This window comes from Lutzomyia longipalpis, chromosome 1 (assembly GCF_024334085.1).
Source record: "Lutzomyia longipalpis isolate SR_M1_2022 chromosome 1, ASM2433408v1".
NCBI lineage: Eukaryota > Metazoa > Arthropoda > Insecta > Diptera > Psychodidae > Lutzomyia > Lutzomyia longipalpis.
In genome coordinates this window covers 6161071-6177966 of record NC_074707.1, presented here as the reverse complement: position 1 = coordinate 6177966, position 16896 = coordinate 6161071, and the positions used below count along the sequence as shown (strand labels likewise).

The following is a 16896-nucleotide window of genomic DNA, read 5'->3' as shown; positions in this document are numbered from 1 at the left end:
CAAACTTATGTAAAATCTTGAGAATTATCGATCCTTAAAATGCTTTTCATTAAAATTGTACCAAAAAGCACCTGTCTAAAATCATTTGAAAAAATTTCTCAGCTCATTACAATTAAAAAGTTTGTAAATTCATTAAAACCTTTAAGGATATCCTTCTGGATTTTACACAAAGTCCCCTCGATGACCTTTATTACAAGCTCCCTCCTTATAAAAAAAAACATTGTAAAATCACCCCTGAATCAGCCTTGTCGCTCAATGACTGTAAAACAGCTCCCCTTCCGAAACATGCGGAGGATCCCTTCAGGTTCAGATGTTAGTATATTTCTATTTATAAAACACGCAGCGCACCATTTGCAATGTTGTAATACAATCGGTCCCAGCAAGAGTCCAAGGCGAACCCCCGCATGCAGGAGTCGGTCCGGTGCGCGCGGTAGGGGTTGTGTTAGGCCATGAAAAAGGCAGCAGCAGCAACAGCCTGGAGGGAATGAGGATGTGGAGAGAGTAAAGAGAATCTAATGAAGTGGTGGAACGGACTCTGTTGCGTTAGATCGGAGCTTCCTCTCCTCCCTGAGTGTACGCGGTGTGTTCAATAAAGAACCCCGCGTACACTACACACAGGGTGGAATGGAAGCTCCAACATTTTTGTGCTTTCTCCTCTCAATTCTCTCAAACTCTCCGGGATGGAAGCCACTTGTGGCGCGTGGTAATACTTTGACCTGTTGGCAATGCGAAAGAGCTTCCCGCACAGGGGTCTCTGGCGCCGGGGGAATGTGGTGGAAGCTCTCAACCCATCACCACTAGCTCTTCTCTCGCGACGGCCTTTATACGCTAAATATGCTACGATGACGACAATAAAATAAGAGAAGGGGTGGGTGGGTGGTTTGGCCGTGTACCCGAGACTCGGTGTTGAAGAAGAGAGAGAGCTCGTGAAGGAAGAGCGCCGACGCCAAAAGCACGCCAGACAATTTTACAAACACCAATACATACGCGCAGAAAAGCTCTAATCGTGAAGCAACACTGTAGCTTTTTGGGTTCTTCACCGAGCTCGCTTACTTTTTCCCAAGGCAAGGAGAGGAAATTGATGGATTTCTTTGAATTGCCTGAATTAGCTTCATTTATTCCATATTAGATTTATAGAGCTTTTATTTTCTTTTTCAATGATCAAAGGGGTAGTCGGCGGAAATGTTAAGATGTCTAAAGACCCTAAAAGTAGAGACACTTTCGGTTTTCTTGGAAAATTAAACGTAAGAAAATCAAGGTTAAACACTAGAAAAGGAACAAAAAATATTAGGCATTCAAAAGTAATTCTTCAGACTTTAAAAAGGAAACATCAAACGATAGAAAAATCGTTAAAATTCCTCAAAAAAAATTATCAAAAGCTCTCAATTTGAATGCAAATATCCTTTTGTAAATAACCTGACTACAACTTTCTGCCACAAAATCTTCAAAATTCATTATCATTTTCAAAGAAAAAGCTCCCAAAAGAATATAAAATCCGGACAACCCGGCGTCCCCACTGATCAAGCAAACGGCCAAGCACAGAGCTTTCGTTCATGGCGTCCCCCAGTTAACAGGGGGTGAAAGCACACCTTCATAGCTATTCTCGGTGCTGTGTGTGCGTGAGAGTCTGTTGCATTGAAATACCACACGCTCTGGCCATGTATCATCAGTGCCTGGATCGCTATCGGGGAGTTAAGGTGCGCCACTCACAAAGTTCGCGTATCACGAGTTGAGAAAAAGAATTCCACGGGGAACTTTTGCACAAAAACAAAGGGCCCCGTCTTTTATGGTTTTTTTTTTATTTGTTTGCATCTCCTAAAAGCATCCTGAAGCAAGGAATTTTTAACGGCATTCAGCGGGAAATTCGCAACAGGGTGATGGACAATTTTTTTTGTGTGTGTGAGCTTTCTGCGGTGAAAAAGAGTCCGTGTGAAGCAACAGATTGCTAATGAGAGAAACTCTGAGGTGAACTGGGTAGCTGCAAATATAGACACATTCGGTTGCCCCCGGGTTTATCCCTCGTGCCATCGTGCTTATTTTACAATAGCCCGCTATATAGCGCATTAAGCAACATCCCCCAAACGTCGGAAATATCATTTTAATTGTTCAAACTCTGCTTTTGCGGGTGAAGGGCAGCAAAAACATAGAGGCGCGGAGAGACGCTTTTTAAAATAAGGATGGTAGAAAAAGCTCATTTGTTGAGGGCAACTGTGTGGTAATTTGTGTAGTAGACTCTGTAGAATAGGGCATGTGTTGAACCCCTCAGCAGGTTCAATGATTGTTTTTACGGAGTAGGTGCAAAAGGAACTTTTCCCTCCCTCCGCAAAAGGTTTCACAATTTTCATGTGTTTTAGATCTTTCACACGGGCCTTTCAACCCTCCCGCGCTCAAAACTGATTTTACACACAATCCCGAGGAAAAGTGGTTTGTGCATTACAAATTTTCTCGTGCCTGGTGTGCTTTTCCCATGAAAAGTTATATTATATATTACGATATGTTAGGGAAAAGTGTGTAAGGGAGGAAGACAGAAAAAAACAGGTGAAGTTCACTCTCAATATGAATGTTGGATTAATGTGAAAGTAAAGTGTCGGAGAAGGTCAGATGACTTTCAGTGTGTTTTTTTTTTCATGCATTTTTGATAGTGCTTGTGTGTCTTATTCAGAGATGGATTTTTTTCCCTTCACACACATTTTCAACCCCCAAACATTGCTGCTACGTAGCATCATGCCTCATGGAGCTGTAATCAACGTCTAAGAGAAATTGGTACGTGACCCAATTTTTATTCCTTTCACATTTATTGCACACACCCCCTTGTCCGATCAGGGCACATTCCCAATATATTTTACTTTGCTTCACAACTTGCCCTCATCCCAATGAGGGAAAAAAATATTTGGGGATGATTGGCAAAATGAAAAATCTCAAATTCAATCGGAAGAGTATCATGTTGAGCACAAACTTTGTCAGATTTCCCCGCCGCAAAAAGACCATTTGTTAAATTGACGATTATTTATGGTGAGACCTCCCTAAACAAAGAAAACAGCCTGTCGATGAGTTTTTTCTTCACCGTAAGAGCTTTCCAGGGAAAACGTGAAAAAGCTCCACACAAAAATTCATCATTTATCATTATATTGGCATCCATTTATTCTGCCAGAAAAAAAAACTTTCAGCTTTTTCTACGCTCTGTAATATATAAAATTTTTCCCCTTGGACCATGGAACTTGTAGAGCAATTTTCCCACATTTTATTTATCAATCTTGCTTCCTCCTCTCTTTTTTTTCACACTCTCTGCTCTGAAATATATTCCCAATTGTGTAGTTTTAATTAATTTAGCTTTTTGAAAATGGACTTCGACCCGGAAAATATACTTTTTCCTTTTTAACTCGTAAAAGTTTAAAAGTTCTTCGTTGAGAATTGCATCCTCGAAGAAGTATCAAAAGTGTCGCCAATACTGTAATAAAAAAACGAGAAAATGAGTTTTCATGCAATTCTCATTCCAAAGGGGGTAAAAATTTACAATTTAAATTTCAATATTCTAAAGTTGAAATGTTTTTGTAGAATATTTTGATAAGATGCACAAGAAATGGAAAAAATAAGAAAAGAAAAGTTTGTGGAAAGTTCGTTTCTTTTAAAAGCTAGCAGATTTTAATAGTTTTGTACAATGCTAACGTTAGAATTGTCGTTTTTTTGTAACGTTTGAAAATATGATCAGAAAATAATTATTTTTAATTTTGTAAAATAAAATCTGAGCTATTTAAGCTTGCAGGATTCTCATAAACCTACCCTGGTTGATTCACTGTTATACATAGCACTATGGTATAAAAAAAATCATTCTTTTCTTAATTTGTTTAAAAACGAATTGATAACTCGGTTAATTTGAATATCACGTTTAATGAAGAAACTCAAAAATCCACCCTCTTTTCTTTTAACCATCAATTTGTACTAATAAAGATAACAAACAGGCTCTCTCATTGAACAGTAGAAAGGCAATATTTGGAAAAAAGCTCTCGGCACATAAAATAGATACCTATATAATAATGTACCAAGTGTACCAATCAATCGAAAATTCTTTCAAATTTAAATTCAATTCCTTTGCGGAATTATCTTGGGAAATAATTTCAACACAAATTTGCTTAAAATTTTCCTCAACATCGAGCAAAATAACGTGTAGGGCGTCGTGGAGGAAGGAAAGGAAAAATTGATGAAAAACACTGAACCCACGAGAGAGTGTATTAAAGTATCTCCCAATGATCCCCGAGGAGAGAACTTTATATATATATTTGGTGTATAGAATATCGATTACAGAGTTTATTTCCCTTTCCAATCTTCTTGTTTTGGGTGTATTGAGCAAGGAAGGAAAAAAAAAACTTTACCAAAACTGTCGTCTTCCATGTTTTTTCCTCTCCTTAAACTTTCCAAAATGTGGAAATATTTTTTTTTAAAGTGTCCTCTAGCAATTTGTAAGAAAATGAGATTGCTTATGGGAGGATTATCGTTGGTAAAAAATGGGGTTGGGGATGGATAGGAAGGATGACAAGATAGGGAAGAAGTGTAGGTAAAGAAGTGAGATTTCAATAAGGATTTTCTCTAATTCCTTCGATTGTGTTGTACGCCTTTGAGAGCCACCTGAAAGCATCTCCTTCACTTTGGTGTGTCACCTTCTTTTTTTATTCTCATCCACCCCTCTGTATTTCCATGAGATGGAAAATAAATGAGAAAACAGCAAAAGCACTCACAGATGTGAAGAAGTCAGGTTGTCTGTGAGGGAGGTACAACACAAGAAAAAAAAAACTTGATGAATTGCATAGCATAGAAGACATTCAGGTAATTGCAATTAAATAATAAATTGCATAAATTCACTCTGCATCCCTTGATGCTACATACCTTTCATGCTATCAAAATCCATCTAATTATGGAAATCAACTGCTAAATTACACTTTCATGCACATCACAAAACTCACAAAGTCATGTCTCAATTAAAATTCAACCCATTGAGAAGCATCCTGCCCTGTGCATTCAACCTGGTGAACGGGAAGGGAGTCAAATACACACACACTGAGACGGGAAAGTAATTAGAAAGTCATCAAATTATTTCATCCCCTATAGTTGGTGGGATAATTCTATAATCTTATACTTTTCACATAACGTTGTACGTGCGATGTGCACACAACCCTTAATGTTTGGGTACATACACCTACGTGCCACACCAACAATACTTGTCTTCACACTCGTCGAAGGTGGAGAATACCATGCTGGCAAACATTTACTGAATATACGCAAGAATTTTCCAAGACGCGAATAGAAAGTTAATGCAATTCAACAGAAAAGAGCGCATCGTACTTGATCACTTTCAACTTGCACACAAAAGCTCTTTAATAGTTCTTGCAGCTTTTCACGCACACTGCACTCTAAAATGTATTTAGAACGGTATTTGCTTCACTTTCCACCTAAAGGAGATATTTTAAGATAACTTTATACATTGCAATGTTGAAGGAAGTATTGCAAATTGAATGAAGTCCTTCTCGCTCTGTGTGCTTTAGGGTGAATTTTTGTAAAATGAAAGTTTCTCTCTGTGGAAAATGCTATTTTTAGACTCTTAATTAACATCTTGCTTACATATTCTATTGAGATATTTGAAATTCAAACTGAAAAGTTGAAATAATGTATTATTTTTCTTTTGCTCCATAAATGAATGGGTACAAGATAGTTTTAATGTATTTACTTTGGTTCTTTGGAAATTAAAATTTTAATTTTTGTTATAAAATGTTGGGAAAAAGTTTGCCTTTTAAATGCATTTTGATTATGCTTCTTTTTCAGCAAAAGCTTCGACAAAAAGCTCATGAGGAATTTGAAAAGACTTAAAATGTCACATCAAATTATTCTTCAAAACTTAACATTTATGTGATGGTGCAGAATGAGAATCAAATCTTTTGATCAGAAAATTCTGCTTTTGATCAGAAGAATATTCCGCTTTGGTCGGAAAAATGTTTCAATTCGAAGAGGAATGTTACATTTTGTCAGAAAAATCTAAATTTTAAGGAAAAATTGATAATTCTTATTTTCTGCATTTAAAACTACCCCTCTGGTACCTATCGATCGTCCTCATTGATACACCTACGGGATGACCCAAAATCCATTCAGATTTTCTCTAAAAGACCAACAGGAGAGCCAGAAAATGCGAAAAACTGATTTCAGTCAAAAATATGTCTAAATTTCAAGGGAAAAATTGAAAATTCTTATTTTTTGCATTTGAAACTTCCTTTTCAAATTTTCTGACCAAAACGGAATATTATTTTGATCAAGAGCAGAATTTTCTGATCAAAAGATAGGACCCGCAGAATACATAAAGCTACAGTCATAATGATTTCTTTTTTTTTAAGATAAAATATATCAAGAATATATTGTTGGATTTCTTAATACTTCTAGAATGAATTTTAATTTTCCATTCAACATTAATTCAAAGCTCAATTTTTGTCTTCGACTTTCAGGCAAATAGAAAATTCTTAAGACCTCGAAAAAAAATTATCTCAACATTTGCTTTTTCACAATCTGAAAAGCTTCACTCAGTCCTATCTTTTGGATGAAATTTGACTTAAGGAATTCTTTCATTTTCTCTAAAAGAAAATCCCATGAAAAATCAGCATTACAAGACTATTGTTTTAAAATTCTCGACAGCATAGCTGCTTGCATTCCTCCGGAGATTTGCAATGAATACAGTTTTCTATTTAATTTCAAATGAATAACATAGAAATGCGGAAAATCCTCACAATGAGACATTTTAATTTATTTTATGCACATTCAAGAGGAGTCATGTGTCATTTGCACACATCCTTTTATTGCAAATTATATACATTTTATTGGAAACTTTTAACGTGAAAAAAAAATTGATTCAATCTGGGAAATTTTTCCAGTGAAAAAAAAAGCACTTTTGTGCTTTTAAATGCCACAGCACGTGCTTTCCCGAAGATTACCATCTGCAATTGATGGGTCATTTCATGTGAAGGACACAAAAAAGCGATTGCTACACCATTTTACAACTAAGTTGAAAAAGAAATCAATTGAATGGTGCGAGGATTTCAATTGGAAATACCATCGAAATGGTTTAATTAAAAACACAGCACTGTTAGTTAGAATTTAGTTGCTGAGAGGAATTAGACGTTGCACATTAAAATGTTCTCGTACTCGATTCTGTTAGTTTGAGCATAAATAATTGGGTTTTAGGAAACTCCTATTTTCCACAGACTATGTAGTATTGTACATCAAAGTTTCCACAATTGTGGAGAAGTAAATGGACGCAATTCAATTCACATTTGACCAGAAACCCCCATGACTTGTTCAACTTCCGCACACACTACTAAATATTTCAATCATTTCTCGGAATTCAGACGATGGATTACTTCCATGGAATAATTTTGAAATGTTTGGGGATGAATCTCATGGCTTAAATCTTCGTCTGTGATGTCCAAAAGAGGTGATGAATTTCATGGTAGGGGTTTGTTTATGGAATCTTCGAGAAAATCTTCATATCCTTCACCCTTTTTTATTTCTAAATTTTTATCCATTTTTCATGATAAGAAAACACATACACACAGACAGGTATTCGCTCATATGACAAGAAAAAGAACCCTCGGCAACTTTTTCCCGCAATCCTTTCCACATTTTTCTCCCATCAAATAAATTTGATGGCCTGCGTTTGTGAAAACGCAATTGTACATAGCTATCGCCCGTGGTGCGTTGTATATAAAATTGTTTTTCCAGCTTTTTGGGATTCCACAGAAGAAATTTCAATTGAATCCAAAATTGACAAGTGATATTTCAATTTCAATTATTTGAAAAAAAAAAAATCTGCAAAATTCCATTAAGCTCACCTCCAATAAATTAATCCCACAGTTGTCGCGCTATTTTGCGAGTTATGTTCATAATAGGCAGGGGCGGAGGGGATGATAATTCCAAGAGAGGGATGAAAAATTTGTGTCGCAATTATTCAAAATATGATTAATTTTTCCCAAATGGCCACACCCGAAAATTTAGTAATAATACGCACGTTTTGCGCCTCATTTGCGCGCGAAATTCGCAAGAATTTTTGGCATGGACAAAAAAGAAACTTCCTCAACGTCAATTTCCCAGGAAGGTAATTAAGTCGGCACAGCAGTGGATAATGTTTCAATGTGAGACAGTCTTTGTATATGTTGACATTTATAATTCACGTTTTAATTTAGTACGCCAAAAGTAGAGAGAGAGAGAGAGAGAGGGCCATAAAGACCATCTTTATTGTCACAGAAGTCATTGTGTTGTGATATTTGAGGTAGGTAAGAAAATTATTAAGGGAAGCTTTTTTTCGAGGAAGTCTTATGCAGAAGGATTAGAATTTGACATTGATTAGATTTAGAAGTTAGTTGTCCACAATAATAAGGTTTTTGGAAGCTTTTTATCTTCTTTGAATATTTTTTTCTTATAGATTTAATTAAAATCAATCAGTATTTGAAAATAAAGCTTCAAAATATAATAACCAGGCGCCTCCATTTTTAACTGATTTCAAGCACAGTGGAGGCGCCGGGTTAGTTAATTTTGAGTCTCAAAAGAAACAGAAAGAAACAAAATGTTATAATAAGATTTCTAATTTAAAGTAGGGGAACATGGCCCAATTCCGACCTGCAAAGGTCCGCGCAAAATGAGAATAAAATGGTATAAAATAAATAAAAAGCAATATTCTTTAATTTGGTACCATTTAAAAGCCCATTTAACGCTCTTTTAAGTTTCATAACTTTCTACATTTAAAGTTTTATCAGTTTTAAGTAATAGCAGATTAAAAAAAAGATCGAAGGAGGTCGGAGTTTGGTCATGTTCCTCTACACATTAAATTAGTTAGAAATATCAAAGAATTATCTTTCCAAGAACAGTTCAGGTTTAATTATAATCAACAGAAAATGAAATCTCATAATTTTCCATGCATTATTTCCCTCATATTCGCATAATGTCAAAGGTCACAAAAATTAAAATTTTTCTCTCCATCTAAAATGAAACATAATACATTTTTCTCCTTATAGCTCGTGGTTGTAGGAAAATGCTTTTTGAAGAGAAAAAAACTTCATTTAGCAATCAAAAGCTTTTGCTTCTTTACAAAAAAATGAAAATCCGCGGGATGAACAGAGGTGTATGTTAGTGAGGGATAACCTTTGACATACAAAATGGGGAAAAGTCTGAGGGAAAAGGTTGTTTAGGGGAAGTTTTGAATTTTTTTTACACTCACAGAGCTTCAGGGCGATTTCTCATGAGACCGTAATTTTGTTCCTTCTGTATTTCTCCTAGTTTTTTCCTCCTTCTATTTCATCTTTGTGTCCAATTATTTGCCCTCCCCCTTCCTCACCCTTTGTATCTTTTTGTGTTGCTACAAAGATGAAGTTGTGTGTCAATATTTTTATTTAAGTTTCCCTCCAGTGCGTGATTTTGCTTTATTGAGATTTTCCGGTTGATAAGGTGGAAAATTCAAAATTATTTACACACATGCATCACAATGGGGGTGGTACCTATGTACATACATACCGGTGAATTTGAAGGGTTCTCCTGGACTGTGTTAATTTAAACAGAGAGAAAGAGGGGATTGGGGGTAAATGTGGGTGAATTGGTATTGCTTTGAATATCAGGTATCCTACCTCAACTTTCTGCCTCTCTCTCATAACCAGCACACAGGGGGTGGTGGCAGATACGGGGTGCAGTGCGGAGGTGAGAAAACCAGGAAAACCAAACATATGAGCCACATCCTGGCCAACCACTTATTGCCATACTTTGTGTGACATTTATTGTTTAGCACTAAATTGCTCTTTTTGTGACCAAATTGCTTGCTACTGACACAAGAAATGACGCAAAATTGCAATTTTAGCTTTTGCTGTATGTACAGTCCACCCTCGCACTGATGGGTGAGACATATTTAATGAGTCCATCACTAAATTGGAAGGATTTGCGGGAGAAAGCTTTTGCAATAATTTTTGTTTTATTCTTGGTATTTCATTCACTTCCTGGATTTAAAGTTTTTCTGGGAAAAATATTTTTTAAATGAATCTAAATTGATTTTAATTTTCTTTAATGCAAAATTCTAAGAAGAATAAATTTTTCTCGCAAAACTTACTGAGAAATAAGGCTTCCTGGACATGTCTAAAAATAGATATAAATCATATTCACTTAAATATTTAGTAGAGGCGACCAGAACATATCCTCTTAATTAATCCCCTTGAAGCTTTAATGGAAAGCTTCACATTGCAAAATATATAGGTATAATACCGTCCGGGAATTTTTCTTTTTGAGCTTTTCCTGGAAGTGAAGTTTTTTCCAGCAAACAATGCATGAAAAGATTTTCCAAGAAAGACTTTCTTTAAATATAATTTCAAAGTACAAAGCCCCATAACAGTTGCAGCCTCACGAAGTCATAAAAGAATCTTTTGGGTAATATCTGTAACGTTTGAATGGGTTTCTAGCAACATGTCTTAAATTGTGATTCTTAGTCAGACTTTTACAAGATAAGCTATTTTCAATTTTGCAGCTTGCAAAATATGTCATCAATATGTGAATTCTTTTGGAAGTTTATGGCAGTAGAAAGGCATCTAGAATTCATCTTGCTTCCTAAGAAACATGCTAGAATATCAATTTGTTCAAGAACTTATTTTAAAACTTTATCAAAAAGCTGCTTTAAAATTGCCATGGAATTTATAAATATTCTCTTGAAAACATGTCTGAAACATACGTCCATTAGACAAGTTTTATTATTAACATTTGCTGGTAGTTAAAATAAAATAATCTGAAGGACCTAATCTAGCCCTCTAGCTCATAGAACACATCATATCGTACAAAGTTTTATTTCTGTGTATTTCCACCTCAAAGCCCAACTACAATATACCTGGGATTAAGGGAGAATGCTGTACGTATACACACTAAAAGCTCCCAACTTCCATTGTAGCCTCTCTTAAGGCCATTTTGTTGGACAAAAGTCACGTTCATCTGTTACACTTGCCCCCTGTGTCACCCTTATTGCCATTAGAAAAATCACATGACAAGAAACGACGGCTGTAGGCAATTTCATTGCCTCTTTCTATGGCTGTCGATAATGCATTCTCTTCCCCCCCTACGGAGTCATGGTGTGGCGTAAGGGGCGTAAGATGAATTGTCTTTTACCACATTGTCTTGACCACCAACCCTCCCCCATCTTGGGGGCTATATGCCACCCTCTTGCACACCATGTTGTATGATCCCTTCCTTGGTCGCTTAAAATTGTGTCAATTGTCCCCGGAGCGAGGCGCAAAAGACACTGAAGTGGGAGGTTTACTCATTTAAACAAAAGCAACGAGGACAAAATAATAGACACCGAGTTTGGCTTCGTATACGCTTTTATATCAATTCCAATGTGAAAGACGCCATCGTATCCTTAGGCAAGCTTCATCCTCGATTTACCCCCGTCTTTTCATTCGAACAATGGTGTGTCTTGCCGGAGCGGGAGAGATGGGTGCTTTGGTACTCGCGCGATGGAGAACGCAAAAGGCATAAGAGGGTGTCAATGGGTGCCTTGTGAGTACGAAACAATTTACAGAAATTTAATTTTTCAAGAATACTTCACTCAAGGGGTATTTTCTGGAAATTTATGTGACAAGGCTGGATTTTATTTTTATACTTTGGAAAGTTTCGAAAGCTTTTTCGAAGAGAAATCTATTTTTTTTGTTCCTTTTAGAAGAATAAGAAAAATCTCTCAACATTCTAATGTCAAATTTTGAAGGAAAACTTGAGAAAACTAATGAATAAGCTCCGTGTAAAGTAAGATATTTTCCATGCTAATTAATTCTCAGCATAATTTTTCTTCAGACAACCACCTCTTCGTCATCATTTCTTCCATCTTTGTACTTTTTACTTTTGAAGAGAACGAGAGAGAGCCATGTATATAAAGAAAGTCTTCAAATGCCTCAACTTTGTAATTTACCGTGCATTACAAATTACTCCCGCGGCGTATGTCAATGGGGACGAAGGATAAGAAGTTGGAAATTCAAGAGAATAATGCTATACTGATGTTTTTTGGGGGTAAAAAGCTCTTTAGCGCCTTTTCACGTGAAACATCTACACGCACCAACAAAAAAAACTCTCAAAAGGAAATGCTAAGCTGAAGATTTTTTTCTCTCCTAGCATTAAACCTTCAACATACAACGTTTGAATTTCAAAGGATATCAAAAGCTATAGGCGTTTGTTGGATAAATTAGCATTAAGATTCATTTTGTCTGTGAATTGCGTGTTTAAGCGGCCAATCTGAATGCTTTCGTGCGTAGGACATTTAATTTGATGTGATAGGAATTTAGAAGAGTTCACTGGGGAGCTCTAAATGGCGGGATTTGTGGTTTTAGCGCCACCATAAAAGGTGCTAAAAATAATTGAATTATCCTTATAACATTGAACACAAATCATTTCGGAAAATATTTAGGAATAATGTTAGTTTTACAACCCTTTTAAAAGCTCGTGGATAATGAAAGTTGTTGGAAAATCTTTCTGGGAAATATTTTTTGAATTCACTTTGTGAAAACATTGTGGAATAGTTCTCTAAAAATGTTATAACATCATCATCAGCATAAATAACCATTTCCAGGAATTATTTGACATCGTTCACTACCCCGTTTTTGAATGAAAACCAATATTTAAAATATTTAATACTGGTATAAGTATAACCTCTAATTAAGCTGCGATAGTCGTATCATTTTTAATTGAATTAAATGAAATAATATGTGGTTATGCTAAAAAGTTAATTCAAAGCCATTTTAGCTAATTAATAAAGTGCAAAATGGCAAAACAAATTAATGATTTCCTTGAAAAGCATAAAATATGTCAGTTGCAGCTTCACAAAATGAATTTTCATATTTATTTTCTCTCGGAGAAATAAAATTATTAAATACAAATAATTATTGTTACAGACAATTTAAATTCAAGTCCTGAGGGATAAATGAATTCCTTTATCCAAGAAATATTTATGCAGAAATAGCATAAATAGATTTATGATTAGAGCTTTTAGGTCTAAATTTAGATCATAAGTCTGGTAAATTCATTTAAACCTTTTGTTCCGTGAAGTTATCGAGAAAGTTACCTTTGAAGTATAGCGCTTTGAATAAGCTTTCCCGGAAATGCTCTTGCAAGAGACGTTTTATTTCTTGGGATTTTCAAGCTAACAGCGTTACGATTGAGGTGTGCTGTATGGCGCGGTAGGTACCTACATATATAACGTGGTACGAAACAAAGCTCTCACGCCGAGTCAGATTGATTGTGCGGGAGTATGAGTGATGGTGATGGATGTGGGGAGCTTTTATTGGAACTGGAAGAAAAGGAGAGAGTGAGTGAGAAAGAGAAAGAGCTTTCTTATGAAGAATATTATGAGGCGTCTCCAAGGGAGAATTCTTGGTGGGATTCAAGTATTGTATATTCCTGAAATACGCAGCGATAATCGATGGGATTTGTGGAGTGGGTGTGAGGAGGGAAATTACGAAGGATTGGGATTCTACCCTATGGGATTTGAGCCTAGCGCTTTGTGAGATAATTATTTTAATTTCAGACCACAATCCTCGTTATCGTCAGTTAGTCAAAATCGATTTAATTCCACATTGAACCTCAAAAATGACTAAAATTGCCAGGTACGTGCCAATTTAGCTTTCACTCTGTCACACATGTTACAGTGATGTTCTACTGTACAATGCATTTGGGAAATGAAAGAGCCCCGAGATTGGCAAAAGCCATTCATGCGACGGTGACTTATCCTCGTCAATTATTCGTGTGTGAAGCAAATTGAAATATCAATCTCCAGAAGCTACATCCGTCGTACACATACATCGCATTAGCATTCTTGAAAGCTTCGCGCACCCAAGTTGCCATCTAACAAAAACAAAACCAGAACTTCCAAATCGGATGCCAGAAATAAGTTATCCTATTACAAACGTTATACCTCCCCATGCGAATGAGCTACATATACCTTCTCGGAAGGGCTAAAGTGGGGATGATAGGAAAATATAGATGGATTAAAATGTGCCCCAAGGGGTGGCAACATCTCCGAATACGTGTCTATTTGTCAAAACCAAACTTAGCATTTTGATGTTATTAAATAGTATATACATATATAATCCCTTAAGTCCATCCTATGTCGCTGCCGTAGAAGATAATTTCGCAATCATGCTACACACTAGGGTTACAAATCAGATTTAGAATGAAACTCTATCCACATACAGATATACAGCACAAGATTGTGTCACACCAAACTTAATTTCATGGAATTCTAATTCCGATAATTTCCATTAAACCAAATTAACGAGGTAAACGCCGTACAATGGCATAGTGCCCATACTTTACAAAATTCATACACAATGTTTATCCACTTTATGTGTAGCGTATCAAAATGTGATATAAAGTACAACACATTGGGTATAAATTTGAAATTCCACCACAAATTGGATTTTATAGTTGCGACAATGTATTTATTTGTATATGAGCCCAATGAGACCATGATACGTCTGCTCAATTTGCTTAAAGGTAATCAGATTTAATTCACAACGTTGAGTCCTTTTAACCCTTTTATGCTTCCTATTTCGTGCAAATTTCAGCACACAAATACCTCTGTATAGAGCTGTGTCAATGTTTTAACGCATTGAAAATAGGAGGTATCCATTGCAACGTGATCAGATAGCAGCATAGAGCTACCATGGACACCAAAGACCATTAGGTCCTTCATTGTTGCAATAAAATCCCGAACGCGAGCTTTATTTCAAAAGCTTTTATTGCTTCGTTTAAATGCATTTACAAGTGGAAGCTCTTTGATTGTAAACTGATACATTATACATACATTGAAACAATTCCTTCAAATTCTCAATTGAATGGAAAACATCGAATGAATCTACTTGAAATTATTCTCTTCTAACCAAAATTTCATTCAATAATCAATAATCTTTAGTTGAGAATTAAATTTATTTTACAAAAACTTTTAATTCTTTTACAAAAAACAAAGGCTGATTTATTTTATGTTTGTTGCAGATTTATATTCATGTTGCATAAATATTTTCTGCCCTGTCGTTTTAAAAAGAATGAATAGTAGTATAAAAATCGATTTAAAAAGGTTTAAAGTTTATCTGAACGATTTAGAAAATTTAATGTGTTTAATTCACCTCAAGATCATTAAGCTTCGTCTAAAGAAATTAATCTGATACAATTTTTGATTGAATCTTTCAATCATTTCGTTAAGAAATTAAGGAGTGTCGAGGGACTTTGCTAACAAAAAGCTATTCTAACTAGAATAATATTTTAACATTTTATTCCTCAAGGGAATACACCGATATTGGATTAAAAGTTGCAAAGGTCATGGTATAATGAAAGGAAAAATGATTTTCTCCATTGAAACATTATCAAATAACATGATGCAAAGCTTTGAAACGGAAAATATGAAAGAAAAGCTCACGTAGTCTATGATTTTTTTTAAAATTATTTCTAATTTAATTTCTTGCATAACAATTTTTCCAACAGAGCTTTTAAAAAGTTTATGTTTATTTTATAAATCCTTCGGATTGAGAACTTTCATATAAAAGCAAGTGAAGGATTACGAGGGAGGTGAGGGGTAAAATAAAGAAAGGAAAGCAGTGATTTTTCTGGGTGGCGCGCTTAAAAATACAAAGTGCAATTAATTCGTATCAGCATAACAAAACATCCTTTCTGCAGGAAAGGGAAATTGTGCCGTTGCGATGTCAAGCTGGATTAACTTTGTATGTATATATGCTTGGAAAACATCCCTTCAGGATATACTGACATTTTTTATGTGCCCTTTGTCATAAAAAAAAAATCACTCACTGGCATAGCTTTAGGCACAATGTGCGGGTATTACAGGCAATTTCCAATTTGGTATGTAATATCGTTGAGCACTGTGGATTTTTTTCTTGCTTTATTCCCCCAGCGCAATGTTTGCACACAATTTTCCCATGGAGTCTCTCTTTATCTTGCACACACCATATTCTTTCCTATCTTGCGGATGATATTTTTACAAATAGAATTATCAATATTGTCTACTTCTCTCTGCCTGAGCAATGGACACGGGGCTCAGATCAGATTGTTGTCAATGAAGCGCAAGTGGCACTAATGCCGATAAATCTGACCAATAAAACCCATCAACCTCCTTCCACTGTCCTTGCCAGTGGGCCTTTTCATCAATTACACCAAACCACGCACTCACATCCTATAGGAGGACTCCATACCGACGCTTCGTCTCCTGTTCGAGGTCAACACGGGAATTCCTGCCAGAGGACGAAGCGTCACATAACGATGCGTATAGGGGGGGTCACCATCCCATCTCAAACACTCGCATCAAATTGTATAAAATGGATGAACGAACGCTGTACCATTTCCATGGAATTCAATATCAAAAGAGCGCCTATACAGCATAAATTACACGAAAAAGCTCCGAGCCCCATGCGTACACACACAGCAAGTTTGATCGGAATATGTTGCTCATTACATGTTGGAAAACTTTTACACATTGTGCACATTGGATTCTTGAAGAGGGTCACCAATTAATTATGATTAATTATGTATTTTGTTGAGGGGGGAAATGTGATGATGGCAATGGGGCAAAAGTTTGCGAACAAGCCCCTCTGTGATTCGAATTTCTGTGCGAATTTCAGCTTAACGCACCATCCAATATTTAAGGATGACTGTCACATTTAAATGGGATTCGCATCATCGCTTCGCCACATATTTCATATCATTTAATCTTGTCACGACTAATAAATCGTGCAAAATCTGCCAAGACTGCTTCTTTTTTTAGATCTTCTCATAAATCCATGATGAATGTAGTAATCTAGAAAACCTTCTGATGAGGAAGGTTTTTCAACTGACGTATGATGAGCTTTT

General features: G+C 35.8%; 1 protein-coding gene across 2 annotated transcripts in view; it reads left to right on the top strand.

The window, feature by feature from the left end:
- Window positions 1–1668: 1668 nt before the first annotated feature.
- The window catches only part of LOC129786747 (uncharacterized), an 84976-nt gene continuing 69748 nt past the window's right edge, over window positions 1669–16896 (top strand). For both annotated transcript variants that reach the window (XM_055821945.1, XM_055821939.1), the window contains exon 1: window positions 1669–2763. The gene's annotated coding sequence lies outside the window, so the exon portion shown is untranslated. The remainder of the gene's footprint in view (window positions 2764–16896) is intronic.